The 18412-nt window shown below is 33.4% G+C and overlaps 2 protein-coding genes across 2 annotated transcripts in view; one reads left to right on the top strand and one right to left on the bottom strand.

Annotated features, from left to right (window-relative positions):
* LOC139150202 (egl nine homolog 1-like) overlaps positions 1 to 18412 on the top strand; it is a 227996-nt gene that overhangs the window by 44781 nt on the left and 164803 nt on the right.
* Positions 1 to 18412, bottom strand: part of LOC139150203 (arginine and glutamate-rich protein 1-like) — a 32523-nt gene that overhangs the window by 12810 nt on the left and 1301 nt on the right. The gene's annotated exons all lie outside the window — the stretch shown is intronic.

Genomic DNA, 18412 nt, shown 5'->3' with positions numbered 1-18412 from the left:
ATATTACACACCACTCGGACATGGAAGAACTCTGAGGTGAAACATTGGCTTGACACCATTGAGTGTAGCTGATTTGGACTCAGACTCCACTTATTCCAACTGCATATTTCAACAAAACATTCCTTTTTAAGTTACAGTAATGTATTTTTAAATCCGATTCTGTAGGCCTTATCCATTACTGCATGTGTGCAATGGATTACAACATTGTGTTTAAAGAATTCTGACAGCGTCAGAAATTCTCATAGTTATAGAGAGTTGGTCAGAGCAGAAGTGACTGTGCATAGTGATGTCTATTAGTGATATGGAAAAGAGCAATTGTCTGGACACTTTATGATATACAGATCTGACCTTGAATGTCTCTTTCACCAATAATTCATTGAGTAAAAGGGAGATTGATTTCATGGTTGGGGAACATTTTGTGGAGTAAATCTGTTTCCAAACGGTGTTAGGTATGATTCAAACAGTTAGTTGTACAGGTTTGCATTAAGTTTACCAAGTATAATCAATACAGTTGATACAAGGGTTCAAACAAACTTTCTAACATATATCAAGCAGCAACAATTCTCCTAGTATATATCTCTTGAAATGTGTGCACAATAATTTGTATTAATAGATTTTTAATTCAATCAAATCTGTGACATTCATTTTTTTTTCTATTCCTTAGCAACATGTACATGACAACACTTTTATCATTTCACACAATTAATGGTGATTCATGTGGAACATCCAAAATTCAAAGTTTTTGAAACAACAGCCGCTGGCCATTACTAAATGCAAGTCCAGATATTCTTGAAGTTATTTATAGCTTGCTAATTTCTGTCAAAAGATTTTCTCTGAATTATTGCCCTCTGTTTGAGTTGTCAGCATAATTTTATAGTCTCTTCTACCAAATGTGACTTAGTTATCATAAATTTAATTTTCAGACTTTGTTTCAATGAAAATTAAATTAAACTATTCATAACTCCATACACTGTACTTTACAGCAGAGTATATGAATTCATACAGTCTGGTCTTGTATGTAGCTCCACTGTGTTGTTTGTTTACGAATGCAAACACCGGAGTGTCGATCACTCCATAGAAACCAAGCCACGCCAAGAATTCACAGAGCTTTCCGTACATTGCAAACGCAGGTGTTTTTATTGTTTCTTTTACGGACAAAGAGCAGCGCCTCTTCCTGTAATGGATTGAGGTGTGTGATCATCAATGGACAATACAATACCATAATTATAGTTGCTGGTGCATTGTCATAATTGTACCTATACGCTGTCAGTTTATGTTTACTGTTTATGCTGTTGCTTAGCAACCAAAGTGATATCCCCATCCCTCCATATTAATGGTGAAAATTACTTAAATTACCAGAAATTTATGGGTTCATTTGTTTTCCTATGACTTGTTGCCTTATTTCTTTATTTAATTTGCTGAAGGGATGTTCCACAAAACACATCTTAGCAACTGCTTATAGACAGAACAGATAAAAAGGTCAATGATTTAATTTTTGGTATCTGTACGACTGTACAAACAAACTTTAGCCTCTGCACACAGTATAGCATAGTGACATTCCACACTTACCATATGATACATGCATATTATTTGTGTTAAAGTTTTATTGTAAGAAGATATTTTTCTCTACATGAAAATAATGCCTAAAAAAACTGTGAATATGTCGCTTCATAAACACTTGTGGATACTTCTCAATGCAAGCACATGTATGTATCAAATATACATATTTTAATTAGATTTCATATTGCTATGCTAAATTCTTGAAAAGTTGATAGCATAAACAGGCTGGTGTAGATTGGAACATTACAATTTTTATGGAGTGATCTTACAGATACTGAGACTTTTAACGATGAAAAATACATTAACAAGCTACTGCTAGACCACTGTTTTCATATTCCTTCTTCAAATCACTTCCGTTTGAGCTCAGAAGTATTAGTCAGATACAAGCCACTGGCATAATCAGGGTTATCTGTCTTGCAGTACTACCCTGAACTTAATTAAATCTCATTCAGAATTATCATTGCCAATATTTTGGAAGTATAAATCTTACAATAGCCAATGTCTCAAATTTCAATTTAAACATGATGTCTCTATGATATTAAATTTATCTAATCAAAATTTAAAAAAATATTATTCAAATATTAATATATGGCCCGAGTCCAAACGTTAATTAGCATCTATGAATTTTCTCTCTACAAGTCTACACCAGTGGTTACAGCGCCTGCATGCAGTACACATGATATATTTGTGAGGTACTTTGGCATGTCATCAAACAGAACAGAAACATATATTTATCAGTTAGCAAAAATTTTGGATCTTAGACACAGGAAAATTTAATAATATGAGGAAGTAATTCAGGAAATTCTTCGGAGTATTTGTCACTGTCAGTCATTAGGAATAAATCATGACTGTTTGGACATACCAAAGCTTGATATTGTTAGAATTCAAGCCTGCCCAAATTGCTTAGATCAACACTATTAGCAACAACTTACTACCCAGTATTTAATTTTATTTTTATAAGTATTTAGAAAATAGTTGGGATCTATAATTCAACTACAAAAAAGCCTTAACTGACAATTTTTAATTCTTTAATCAATGAACAACACTTGTTTGAGTAAAATAATCTCATTATCACGAAAACACTTTTCAAGACTGGTACACTGGAATTTTCAAGGACCAATAGCTTTTTATACTGACAAATGAAACTGTGAACCTTATACTATTTCTATGATACGTTTGCTGGCAGCTGTGTTTTGCATTAAAGTTTTCAATTAACATTAATTTTTATTTTTCTCTTCAAGTAATTTGTAAAAAGCATAATGTAATCTGTTTGTGTCCACCAGTAGGTTGAATAAATTGACAGGCAACAAAGATTCTGACCTGGTAACAATTGTGAGCAAATTCCCAACATATTGTCAAATTCACATAGTAAACGGTGAGTCCTATTCCAGGTGATTTGTTATGTTTCACAGAATGGAACCAAAATCAGCTACTTTTTCAGACGTCAAACACAGACATCCTTCAGGCTTGAATCCAACTATTGACCTTTCAGCGTTTAATCCAATTAAGGATGACTTTTACTCAAACAACAGAAGTAAATTGGTTAAATTTCTCACTGTCAGAGTCCGGAAATCCCCCACTTTGAAGATTTGTGAAGATTCAATATTACTGGATAAATATGAACAGAGTGGCCGGGCTTGCTGTCTACAATGAAGAAATGGAGTCTGTGGGTTTTCTGCAAATGTATGATTATGTAACTCCGGCAACAATTTATCCACATGATAATGTTGTCATGGCAATTTGTCAAGTGAGTGATTGGAAGCTTCGCATCCATGGGAAAAAATCAATCATTGTTAAATTTTAGACGGTGAGTGATGAAAGAAATGCACCTCTCAGGAGTCCATACATAATGGAGTTAAATCTGTTTCCATGAGACTAGGTGGCCCTTCAAAAATTTGGGATTGATTAAACGTGAACATGTAATGATCATGATAAGAGGTTACTTTAAAAGGATATTATGCATTCCTCACTACAGTAACATCATTTATGGAAGCTCAAGATTCCCAGGGCTCTTGAGATCATAGAAGATAAAGATGAATATGAGTTTAGGACATATTATTGACAAGGCTACATGTACAGCATGTAGGAATGAACAATGATTGTATGATAGCCACCCTGGGAAAAAGTATTCTAAGATGTAATACACATTCTGGAAGATGATTTGATTTTGATAAGGTAAAATTATATCCAACTCAATAGTAGAGTATGTGTACAGCCCCTGGATCCTGTAACTTGACTTGGAGTAATAGCATTGTCTGACCTCCACTTTAATTATGAAGAAAATATATTTCTCATCCAAAAAGTAATTTATTTTTCATGACTTTCTGGCCTTTAGACAATTTCCTCATTGACCTATAACTGTTTGACATTTTTGTCTTCACCTGAAAAAACTTGACAGTATCAAACCCGTTTAAAACTGCATTTATCATACAATGTACATGTAAGCATTTAGATGTTAAATGGCATGCGGTGAAAATGAACCATAAATTAGATATTAATTCTCCACACTGAGATTGGTGTGTGACTCAAATCACCCTGATAATCAACTCCCACTGAAGTAGATTCACAAAGGGCCCTTCACCGGACACCCCCAACAAACCGTAGTTGATAAATCAGTCACACTCGACAAACAATAACAGTCTGCCCTGCCGTGACCCCAGTGGGATTTACACCCAGATTACGATCTGATTCACCTGGCTGCCGGTCAACAATAGGGAAGTTAATTTCTATGGTCACACATGATATAAACAAACAGAAATACACACCGGTTGCCAGTTGCTGTCCAAGGGGATATAACATTTGATACTTGAAGTGTATACACACAGGGGTGTAAAAGTTGAAGGTGTACCGCACAAAATGAAGTGACTGGTTTTTTGTGTGTCAATTTACACGATACGTACTCATGGGCACACAGTTGTGCGTATCGACCTAAGCTTGACAAATCTCAAGATAGGGTGAGGCACTCTTGTACTCGGCCTGATTCTCACAAGAATGTTGACTTTGGAATGTGCTGTGTGCATACCTCCTTATGAGAACTAACCTACCAAAGTGACAATTAAGTGTGAAACTTCTCTGAAGCAAATACCAAAACTGTCTACCCATTACAAATATAAATTATTTGTACTAAACCTACAGTTCACAGATCTACAAAAATTTTTAAATTATCAACTTACATTTTCAGCATTTTCATTTTTGTCATGTACTTTGATGTACTGGTGATTTACACATGTATACATACCCCACATACCCAGTATTTCCAAACCCCAAAATTTTGAACTTTTGAATTCTCAATTACATGTACCAACCTTTTCTTTTAATTTTCAACAATTAACCTTGATATATTTATGATTGTATTCCTGGATATTAAATCAAGGAATTCACCTTCTTCATATCATGGATTTACAAAAATAGTTCTATTTTTGTAAATCTATGTTCATATCCAAGAAATATCTGTCAGGATATAGCAGTATTTCTCACACTTGTTATATTATCTTTGTTGTTTTTTTTGAGAATGAAACAAAACATTGGCAAAGGCTCTAGAAAGTACCCCACAATCAGGTGTTTGTGATATTCAGACTTATAAAGAACTGGCTTGGTACAAAGCCAACTTCAACTGTTCCACTCCTTTATGAGTACTCAGAAATTCAATGGGAAAACACAAAGCAGATTGGTTTGATTTGTCCCTGTGTGATGGGACACAATCAACACAACAGCCGATACGTACACCATTCTGTGTTCACTGTTGACTGACTGTGAAATTGGTGTCAGATAGGTGTGGACAAATATTGTACAGCAGTGAATAGTACATTAGTCAAAGCATTGACACTTTATGGCCATCACTGAATAAATAGCACCATGTTTAAAATTTGATAGTAACGGCTACTGGACAGAATCAACAGGTGTCTGAACAGTGGTAAGGCTGGTCAGCTGGCAATAATACTACCGTACTTGTTGGTCACTTCTGAAATTTGCAGAGTCCATGGCAAAAAAAACACAAAAAACCTAAATTTATCCAAAACAAGATTCAAAATCTTATCCTTTGCAGGTGTAAACAATAATCCATCCAAACTCTATTATCTGCAATTCTTATTTACTTCACTCAAATTAATATCCGTCATTAAATACAAGGCAAGCACTGTGGAGCAGTATGTGGTTAGGGTATCAGATTCACTATTGGAGAATGGTTACTCTTTTTGCACATTATCTCTTGATTACATTTATGAATTTTTAAGTTAAAGAAAACACAATCCTATTTGTTAAATTGAGAATTGCCATCTCAGCATGCACAACACCGCATGTACCACAAATATAGGACTGTAGCAGACTGCAACATAAGTATCCATACAGTAATATCAATTTCAACAAACCTAAACTTTGATAGGATTAAACTTGTAAAAATAAATCACAGCACACACAAATTTTATTGAGTCTACACAATACACACCGACGCACTGCGTACCTAACCTATAAAAACATCAAGCACTTTCATATGTCAGCGACAATAGCCAAATACAAGTAATTTGGATAATGGTCGTATTATATTATTTGTATTAAAGTGAATGACTATTGAAAGAGACTTCAGGTTTATTAAGGCTGGAATTGATATATTAGGTGGCCACTGGAAAATGGGAAATCAAATGGAACTAACTATTGACTGGCACTTGGGTCAATATTGCTATAATATTGACTTTGATTACTGGGGGGTTAACCATACTTGCTTTAAGATGTAGGTTATTTAAAAGGACAATGCCGACATAAATGAGAGAAATTCAATATTGACATGTACATTGTATTCCTTGGAATGAGTCAGATTTCTAAGGAATTTCAGGGAAGGAGAAAATTTCCTATGACAGGCTTTGAATCAAGCTCTGTCAACACTTGTGTTAATTGGTGCTTTGATGTTTCCAAATGGAACAAATGACAGCTTTCTGAAGCAAAACTATTTGCTGATGGCATGGAATTGACAAAAATATCTGTATGTTATTTGAACCAGACATACAGGAACATTAGAAAACATCAATTCAATTTTTGTGTTTCATAGCATGGGAGTCTAACAGTCAATAAAAAACTTCTATTTGTTACTGTCATATTTGACTTAATGTGCATTCATTCAAACAAGAAACAATGGGTTTATTCCATCTTAAAAATTGTCCAATGCATCAACACAAGAATATAACTTTTATGAATAACATGAATTTTATATGTGCACATGAAAAAATATGAACAAACATGACATACAAAATCTTATATATATATATATATATATATATATATATATATATATATATATATATATATATATATATATATATATATTGTCTGATGATCACAGAGAACACATGTAGCGTGAAACTAAGTAATGCCTAAGTCCTGTTTTCTACTTGTTATCAAGTTTTACCATATATATATATATATATATATATATATATATATATATATATATATATATATATATATATATATATATATATATATATATATATATGTATATATATATAGAAAGAGAGAGATAGATAGATAGATAGATAGATAGATAGATAGATAGATAGATAGATAGTTGTAGTATCATAACTTGAAGGAAGATCATCGACACATTCAACTTCATTCAACAATTTATAGGTAAACTATTTTATTCTTCACCGTTTTTATTTCATGTGAGACTTCAAGTTTGCAGTTCAGTCTTAAAATGATATATCACAATTATCTAGAATCAAATAAAGATGTCAGACTAGGCATGGCATTGCTTAGAATTCAAGAACCTGACTTTTACTAATCAAGGCAATCAAAAAGGGGTCTTGCAGTTTGCTGCAATGATTGCTGATATCTTTCTCATCTACTTTTGAAATGGCAGATTTTACTGAGCAGGAAATGAGCAGGGTACTTTCTGATGGTTTTTAAAATGCAAATGAAGACAACAGGAAGGACAGAATGTTGCAATCTTTGTATTTCCTTGGTTGTAAATGTATCATATTCACTGATGTTTAAATTTACACTCATTGTGAATTCAGGACAGAGTGACAAACCTATCCAAGCAGAGTTTATTACTTGAAATGTTCAATACACAATACAATGGCCAGATTAAAATATCATTTTCATCACCATTTGAATGATTTGAAAACATAGCATATCTAATAAAATTCAGTGATAGGGTCTTTGTACATTGCACAAAACTTTTTCATTTCAGTAGTTGAACAGCTCTTATCCACTGATTTGTTCAATGTTTGAGTTATCACCACTGTTATTGGAAATTTTTAAGTTTTAACCCATTCACAAGCATGCATCATTGCATGGTTTAACCCAACCCCATTGTTTTCTGGGTGATAGTGAACAAATACATTACAAAAATAGGGGTTAAAAAGTAAGCCAGGAGGTAGTTATTTATGACATAACATACAATCTTATGACATATTCTGCAATTTTATGAAAACTTCACTGATCAGGTCCTCAGTGCACAACATACAGGTGTATCCTGAATGCCGCTATGATAAGATATTCAATAGAATTCCATGCATCCTTTGAAGTCTGGTTAATAAATCAAATATTGAAGATGTTTAATCTTCATAATGGCTGTAAACATTAATGGCATTAACATACAAATGCCTTTAACTTTTGAAAGAATCCATTCTGGAAACGTTTTAATAATTTACCAACAAGTCAGAAATTTTTACGAGCATACTTTGTAAAATTTATGAGGTGTAAATATTCATACTGGGAATGACAGGAACAAATATGGCTTGATATGGAGACAGTTATTGAACTGTTGCCGCTGGGCATTAGGAAGTCCGTGGCATCTAGGAGCAGATGCAATGGAGGCTAATGCTGGTATTGTGTCAGATAAGAGAAATGACAGCCTTGCATTGTCAGCAAAAATTGTGACTCAATACTGTCAAATCCCCAGCCTCTCCTCCAAATTATTTCAAATCTATCATGGAGTGGGCACGGCATCACTTACCACAGCTGCATTTTCTGAAGTTGAATTTCAACTGAGTGTCATGATGGAAACAAATGACATTTACCATTGACCTTTTCTCAATTCTTGTTCTGAAAAGATTATTTTCATGTTCATTACAATTTTGATTTCAGGCAATTAGTCATAAATTGGCACATATGTTCTGAGAGAACTTAGTAACGTGGTTGATATTGTTGTCTACCGGTATGTTGTTATTTGCTGACAAAAAAGACAAATAATTTTGGAATGATGAATGAAATCTGTGATTTTCATATTTAGTTTATGTATAACACTTGAAAATAGAATATTTTTCAGTACTTTAAACATAACAAGTTTCATTACCAAAGGTTTGTTGTCAGGCTTGCCAGCCCATCATAATAGGTCTGTGATGAAAGTTTATTTGCATAGTCTGTACCCTATGAGATATATAAAATTTAGAACTGAAACAATACTACCAGGTTTCATTTAGGAATTAAAACTGCACTTGGTTTTCAAAGTTACATGCAGCTTTGCATAAAACTGATGAATAATTATGATTGACAATTAGTTATTTATTCATCTATTAATTGTTTATGCCTTTTTCAATCTTTTTGATATTTCTTATACTTGAGACAAATAACAGATGGTCAATTGTCTATTTATATATACAGCAAGTAGCTGTCCTCCCATTACACTGTTCTGTATACGTTGGTAGTCAAATATTTGGGTCAATTATTCAGCAAGTTGTAGTTTTTTAAACAATCATTACATGTATCTTGCCAACGTATAAAATATCAGACTCTGATGTTTTTGCTCATGAAAAAAAATCAGATTTTTCAAAGGAGAAAAATTCTGTATTTGCCAAGCTTTCAAAAATTTGCAAATGTTTTCAGAGCTAAACGATATGTCAAGGGGTCAAAGTTCAATTTACAGTGCACTTCACAAACAGTTCTGAAGTAAAGAGACAAGATGATGGTTAAGGTACTTCTATGCTCTGAATAAATTGCACAGACACAATTGTTAGCGATTATTTCACTCAATTTGCTATGAGTAATAATCTTACAATATCTGTCAAGACAGTATGGTTGCAATTCTCGCAGTGAAAAGCTTGATGATCGCGATGCATCAGATATCAAGTGAACACAGATTTACTTGGTCAATACCATTTTTTACTAGTTCTGGGGAATCACAGAAAGTTTATGTTTTTATCAACTTTTGTTTATATATGAAATTAATATCAAGATAGTATAATACTATAAAGACATAATCAAAAGTTCATTGTAAGAAAACAGATGTAAATGACAAAGTTTGAAGTCACTTTTAAGATTCACTCAGGCAGACAGATCATATCACTGAAGGACGATTGCAATGTCATGTAGTCTCATTGAATTTGCAATTTTAACCATTGGCAGAAAAACAAGTTGATTTTAAAATTCTACAAAGATGCCCTGGGCTCCCTATTTTTGCAAATATGGTGAGAAAAAGAGCAAAAGTTCTTGAATTCGATTTGATTAGCAGTGTGAAGTAACTTTATTATAAAACAATCAATAAAATCTTCAATCAGAAAGAGACAATTAAAACCGACTGCGCTGGCCCAGCACTTCACTTATTCACAATAGAACTTTAAATTAATGGAAACTGATATATGTAAGGGACAGTGCACTTGAAACAATCTGTTAGATGGATGATATAAGAGTGAAAGACAGTCAGTTGAGAAGAATACAGATTTAAATTCCCTATGGCTGTTTATCAGCCAATTCATCCACACATCACATAACAATACTCTAATTCTAACTATATCAAATTTTACACTTGAAGGTTATTCCCAGTGTCCACTGCAGACAACCTCAAATTCACTAAATACGGACTTGTCGCACATTTCCAACGGCATACAAGTGAGGTAATAATTTCACAAAAGACAGGCCCATAGCAAGTACATGGTGAAAATTCTTGTAAATCTGTCTAAATTAAGTCCAAGGGCCAGATTTACCTAAGTGATCTTGTGAACAACAGGTGGCTAATTATTTCCAATACAGCTGAGTGTGGTTGCCATGGCAGCAGTTCCTAAATTTCTCTTGATTGCTACCAACTGTCATTTCGGTTAATTTACAATTATTGGATTGGATTCTGAGAGAGTTGCTATTTTAGCATCACTTCAAGCACTGTAAATTTTTCTGTAAGTTCAGGTAATGAGAACTGATGTGCTGAATATTGCAGCACATTCCTATATTTGAGATTTTTTCATTTTAATAAATTAAGCTAGCTTTTAAATCCATGGGTAATTTATATGCTAAGAACTTTTCCACTTCCATGTCAACTCATAGAAGCTTACAGAAACAAATTTTCAATACTATGCATAAAGCTGTATATGAATTTTATGGAATCATGATTAGAAAGCAAAGAATCAAATAAAAAATCATACTTACACAATCATTCAAATGTCTTACTTGCTATTTCAATTCACAAATTAGTCTACCAAAATATTTCAAAATGTTGAATAATATTTATCAATATTTCAGTGTAACTTTATTTACACTAGGAATGAAAGTTTGCATGAAACTTGCCACATAGAAATAAAATAATTTCATGAATTTCAGCAAAAACTACCAAGATTTTAAAGAACCATCTTTTGTTGTTGTCCAGCCTTGACCCAAGAAATCACTGACCTTATGCTATGAATTTCTGAAATCTTGATGACGTTTATCATGCATTGTTTGGAACTAAATTAACAAGAAACATTGGCAGAGATTTTTCATTCATAGCATAATCAGATAATTTTTAGAAAGCTTTCTGGTGCCCCATAGTAACTGAGACCATTTCTATCCCCATGGTTACCAGAAGCTTCAAAAAATTGCATGGTAAAGCACTGATAACCTCAAACTATATATCCAACAAACCCTGATGCTTTTTTCTACTCCCAAAACAAACTAATTTTTTTTCCCCTTCTAATCCTGATTTATACTTATTAAATACTCATTACAGAAAGACCCGCAGTCACTGGTAAAGTGCATTTTGTAGCAATACTCATGAGATATGGGTCACTTTACTCACTTATTCAGCAATAACAACAGGCTACGAAAATGATAAGTTTTTGAATTTCTGTGCCAGGGAAGATCATAAATCGTACCTTGCATAGAGTAGGAAACTGATGTTTCTCAAGATTATTGCATGTCTTATGTTTAAGTATATCATAACAAATTTGAATTTCCGGCTATTTGCTCATCTACTTTCTCAAAGTTACAAAACTATAATCTATAATGGGTAAAATGGAAAGATTTCTTTATTGAAAACAAATCAGGCACAGAAGAATACCATATATTACTGAAGGCATACAGCTTATTGTATTTCCTATTACTAAAAATGCCCTCTGAATTTTCCTTCAAGATTCCATTACTATTATTTACAGGGAAATATCTCTTTTTTTGTCTAATTCATTTTCAGCTAACATTTCACTATAATTCCATCCTGATAAACTGGGATTAAAACAGTAAAAGTTTCAGCCAAACAGGTTTACAATTACATGGAAATTTTTACAATGCATTAGTAATATGATATATGTCTGATGCAAATTTGTGTTATTTAGAATATTCTTAAGCTTTTTCATCAAAGTCAGCTCAAGTAAATGCTTGCAACATCAAATGTTTGTCAAAATATAAGTTGACTAGCACTAACAAGTTCCTCTTTCCTTGTTTTTGTTGACAAATTTTCTTTATTCTTTACAAAAAGAGCTTCAGTAGAAATATCAATCATGAAATTGATAAGGAGAAATGGTTTTATCAGCTGTGCAATAGGATATTACATCTATCATTGGTCCATATCAATTGACATAATTCTACATTAACAGCAATGATCTATGATCAGACACGGAACATTCCTACAATTTACACCGCTTTGTCCTATCAATCATGTAGATTTTATGATATCATGAAATTAAAAGTGATATAGAAATTACATTAAAAGCCAAAGGGAAGATGTTTTAATCATGATGTCTGTGTAATAACGTGATATCTGTAAATTTCAGTCTTTCGCAGATGCACCAGACAACTTTATTTTGTGATAAATTAATGTAGTGATAATACATGAATTATCACTTATGAATACATTATAATACGAATATCAAACAAGTTTTAATAAATACCCAAATGATGGTTTCATAAAAAGATTTAACTTTGTTTAAATTTTAACCTATGTAAAAAGTTATTCCAGGCCTTGTACAAAGAAGAGTACCGAATTTTAACCAAAATTTCAGTATTTACCTTATTTCATTCACGCAATATAATAAACATCTAACTGCACAATAATCAAAACAGTGATTGTCGCTATTTTACTGCAAAGTCTATTGTTCAAACATATGCTCCGCTTTCACCATTACATTTGTCAATCAGGCTAATGTATCAATCCCATGACAGATATTTTATGTACAAGGCCTGTGATTGGATGGTGACATGGCCGGTACACCTGGGACTGAGTCAATAGGGCCATATGACACAAGCTCATATCATTTTGTCATCAGTACCGAGCTCTGGTGACGTTTCAGGCATTTTACAAATGCGTTTATCTAAATAAATCTCTCTTTAAATGAAACCAAAGTTTGCGTACGTTCATTTTGTTTGTTCAGAAGGAAGCTGTCAAGTTATGAAACTGTTTGCATTTGATCAACTTGAATGGCCATATTAGAGTCATTTCAATAGACACAGTAAATTGCTATTGACACATAGTTTATGACAATTATCTTACTATTAGTTTAGGGTATGCTGTGATTGATGTGAGCTATTCAAACACTCCACTCAGAGTAGAAAGTGCAGCTATTTCTCTGTCAATCACATGATTGTTCACTTTCCAGGAAGATTTACCTTGAATCTGAAAAAATTGCCTTTATTTCTCAGAATATCTCAGTTCATTTAGTCATGTGTACATAGGGCAAAAACACACTTACCTGACACCATCCTACAACACAACCATTCAGAAGTGTATGTACAGCTCACACATACGGATTTACGACATCAAATTCTAGAATGCTCTTTTCACTCAGGTACGGCATCCAATGGTTTACGCTGACATCACAGCAATGAAAAAGCTCTGTTTTGTGTTTTTTAATCGCCAGTTTTATGTTAGGTACCCTCATTTTCTGTGTTCCAGGGCAATTACACTAACATTAGCCGTAGCTCATAATGACTGTGGTATTTGAAAATGGCATTGTTGAAGGAAATCACAGACATTCACGGTGACCAAGAGTTAAAAGAGGTTACTATAAAACAAGTGACGTTGGTATTGTGTAGCAGACCATTATCCACCCACTTAACGAGTCTTTACAGAAACAATTCTATATCTTTAACCGACAGTAGTGCGTTTGTTACGGCAAATGTCCTTTTTGATAGGCTTGGATATTGTTGGTACCAATGCAAATTGCTATATCTCATCTAGCATTCCACAGTGTCAGGACGAAATGGCCTGAAAAATGTTTCATTTGCTGATCTTCTAATTTTTTTTATTCGCAGACATGAAAGTAAAGTATTTTTAACAAATCATTTCAATCATTTTGTGTTTATCACATTCAAAAGTGCAGATATTTAGCAATTACACAAAAGAATCTATTGGGCATGGCCACAAGACGATGCAGTGCTTTTCTTTGGCCACAAAAAAATGTAATTAGATGATGTATGTTTTCTGTGTATCCCTTGACTTGACCTTTGAACTTTATACCTGGGTACACAAAGGATGCATAGTTCAGTGATGGTTGTGTTGAAGGGTTCAAATATAAGGGAATGTGTGTGAACATGGCAAAACCTAAAAGATTCTTGTTTGTCATGATTTTATTTTGACGCTACCGGAAACATACAATATTAATCATTTTATTTGAGAAAATGTTTGTTGCAGCGATTAAGAACAACATTATAAGTAAGAATAGTACAGGTAATGACTGATGTGCTTGTACGAAGAGAGGCGGTGTGTTTATAAAATGTGTACATGCAATGTGCACAAAACAACAATGTTGAAGCACTATTGAGAACAAACTAACGATTCTTTCTCTTTGATGTTTTGTGGCCTGAATGATGTTTATGTATTGAAGAAAGTCTGTATTGTGGTAAATGAATGGTGTGAAACGTGTTAGGCAAATTGCTCATCGAAAAAATTACTCATAACAAATTTTCTGTGAGCAGACTGGACAAAAGAGTGAAAAGTTTTAAATGGACTTATTTCCATAAATTTCCATAATTGTAGGAGCAAATTATAGCATATGAAATTAAGGACAGAGAAAACGCGATGTTTTTATCCTTGTTTTTTAAGTGTTAAGGTTCAAAATAAAGGTTTTCTCCTCAACATGCTCTTTCAAAACTGTATTATTTTCTCCACTCAGAAACTTGAAAAGGAAACCTAAAATAATGAATCACCAACAAAACGCCTAACCATTCCAACAAATTGACAAGGAACTATGTTATTATGATGGTTTCCTTTAGAACAAGTCAAAATATAACATAACAAAAAGGAAACAGTTCAGTACAAAGCAGTGGAAAATACATGACTGTAATAACAATATTCTGACGGAAACGGCTAGTACACTAAAATTATGCAATAGCTGTCTGCTGTAACTGTCATATCCACCCCTCACGTGTAAACCTTTGCTCAAAAAATCAAATATTCAAGTTTGACATTACTACAGATGAAAATTTGATGGAATTTTTAATGCATGGACAGGAAGTAAATATTGTCACCTGTCAGTCTGCATATGGTTGCCATGGTTACAAATGATCCACTGTGAAAATTTTGAAGTTATTTGTAGCTGCTTCTAAATAATAAAGAATATCTGCTTTTATGATGTAAAAAGAAAATATCTAAGATACTAGACTATACTTAAATATATAATATAGCTACTATTGAACAACAGTCAGATAACTACAGTAAGCAATCACAATTTTGCTGCACGGTAAGATGAACCAAATACCTATGAATGTAAATTATGATTTTGGAGCTGGTTCTAGGGCAAACATTGAAAGAAATATCATCTTGATGAATGTAACATTGAAAATTCCCACTGCTACCTCTGTCCACAATGTTACAAATTTCAGGTATCTTGATCACATGTAGTTCTAAAGGATATTGTGTTGCATTGTAAACAGAAAACAAGTATCTTGTTGCAAAATGTGAAGTTTTACAATGTATTCTGGGACGAACCAGTAGATCTTGAAAAAGAGTTTAGCAACAGAATATTAAGACTGACTTACTCAGAAATGATAGAAAAACTTCAGACTTGCTCTTTTTTACGAATAAAATATTTTTGCAATCAGAAAGTGAAGGAAGAAATTGATCAGCAGAACTTTTTTCCTTTTTGACAACCTAATGGTCAATTCCCAAAGACCATTCCCCATGAATTTGTTGCAAGTGAGAAGGTTAGCACATGAAAAGTACATCTATCAACAACATAGGATCATGCATTATGGTTCTTTGCAAATGTATTTCTAACTACAGGATAAGGAAAATCATAGCACTTACACTGTCTACTCATTAGTGATCAACACACTTTGAGGAATAGTATGGACACATATTAAAGGCCCATGAGCTGAAACTCTGCAAAATTTGGCCAACCCCCAATTTCCTCAGATATTCATTGCAATCTGCAAATTGAACGATATAGTCATTAACTATGCCTCGACAACCTTTGCGTATGGTAGAAAAGGCAAGAAATTGAACAGATTTTTTATTCATTTTAATTTCCCACCATTTTCAAAATCTTGTCATGTTTTGTGAAAAACTGAGAATTTTTTGTCAAATTGGAGTGAATCCCTTTCCCATCCTTTCAATGGGTTGCACCATGTTGTATTTGTAAAGATTCAAATGTGTTCATGCACCATTTACACTGTTAATCATGTAGTTGTATGGAGGCAGCCATATTTGAGTGCGGTACCTGTTTATTATCTGTTATTAAAACCTCCCCATGCAGTCCTACTCAGTGGATAATTATGCTTGAGTAAACATCTCTGAGTAAGAATATTTCTATGAAGTAATTTTAATCTAAATATAAAATCATGAAAATAATGCCAAAAGTTGCAGTGTTATGGTGAGTGTGCCTCGGGGACAGATATTCAGACTCTCAAAAGTGTACAATATTATTTTGCCCTACCACTTGTTCAAGCTCATTTTGAAGCTTATGAAATAAATAAAGTTTTTACCAGCTTAGTTTTGTGAAAACCAAAAATTGTATTTTCCCCTATAGAGATAACACAGAGATGGCGGCCATTTTGAATTTCAGTAAATATTGGGTAATTTCTTTCTCTTGTACCAGAATTTTCAAGGTAATACCTGATTTTTTATTCATGATTTTGCAAGAAAGTGGTTGAAAGTTGCTTGGGGAAAGTTTGAGCAAAAGTTTAAGTCTTTCATTTTTAAGGTGCGAACTACCTTAATTGAAAACTTTGAATTTAGTATATATCACTGTATTGCTAGTTGCAGCAGAGCTGAACTAATTGATAACTACAAAAAATACAGTAGAGTCGATTAAATTACACACCAATGTAAGAGTAGGATTTAGCAAAACAAGATAGCGTGGAAAACGTGCTCTGAATCACATGTATATTATACACTAACCTGGGCTGAGGTCTGAATGAATTTCTATAGTACACTGTCCATACTTGGTGAAGAATACAAGAGAAAGATTAAACAATCCACGAGACGTAAACTCTAAGTCATTTATATTGACCAGTAGTTGGTAATATTACGGTCACAATTGACTAGACTTGTATAGGGTATCAAGTATTTTGTTACAGACTACAGTAAACACTACAAGGAGGGGCTTAGGAGATGATTAATCATTATGGTGTGCTTAGAATCTGACAGATATTTACTTTTATCAAAGCTGCTTTTATCATGGTCAGGTTGTGGGTAGGTCAAGTGTTATGTGGGACACCAGGACCTTGACTTTTGGTGTCATTTTGGGCGTAATGACTGAGTTAATCCAGCTGGTCACTGAAATAAGGAGTATATTAAAATGCTATGATTCCAAGGGACACCTATTGGAGTGATACAGAACTGACTGAACAGCCCTCTGGGTAATGTGTATATGAAAGTCATTATGGACTTGTATTTTATTAAGAATTGATATTTAAAAGTTTTCACCTTCAAATCAGGGTGAATCTATCATTTTTTAATTAGTCTACAGTGACTAACAGCGCTTTTTACATTCCCTAGCTGATAATTGAAGATTTGAAAAAGAAATGATTGAAAACTCCCATTTTAAAATGTATGTCAGTGTCTGCCGATGTGGCTTGTACACCTTTCTCTGTACATTCATGTATGTAAAAGCAATTTGAGTGAGTGAGTTTGACCAACGTGATTTACATTTTTTAGCTTTACTGTGACGACCATTACAATTTCCCGTAAATATACAACATTTTGAGACATTTGGAAAAGTTCCACACAACATCCTTACACACAACATCATTAACGGCGGCAACTGTCACGTTTATACGTTTGGGTTTTTTTTTTTCTCTAATTGCCTGGTGAAATATAGCGGAGAGCCTGATTTTTGCTCTTTACCCGAGAGCCATATTTTATTGAATATTGATAGGATGACATTGAACGCATACATGTGATTTATTTAATTCCGCCACGGCGTTTGATGGATGAGATGCTCTTGACTTGGTAGCTAGGCAGTAAATATTAGGTCAGACGGTCTTTTTTTCTTATTCTTTTGAAGTAACTAATGAAAAGACGTGCGCTATATAATTTGTGCGTTTCCAGAAGCTCGCTGCGTATGCCTAAATTCGATAAAAAAATGTTCTCGCAGCGATAATTAAAACATTTTTCTTTTTGAGGTGATAGTGGCGTTATATTCATTCTGAAAAACATTTATTTTGGGGAGTGGCGCAGACAGATACAGCGAAATGATCAACATACTTTTTTTCATTGGGTAGATTATCGCCAGACAAT

The sequence above is a fragment of the Ptychodera flava genome, chromosome 14, assembly GCF_041260155.1.
Source record: "Ptychodera flava strain L36383 chromosome 14, AS_Pfla_20210202, whole genome shotgun sequence".
NCBI classification, from domain to species: domain Eukaryota; kingdom Metazoa; phylum Hemichordata; class Enteropneusta; family Ptychoderidae; genus Ptychodera; species Ptychodera flava.
This window is presented reverse-complemented; position numbering and strand designations above follow the sequence as displayed.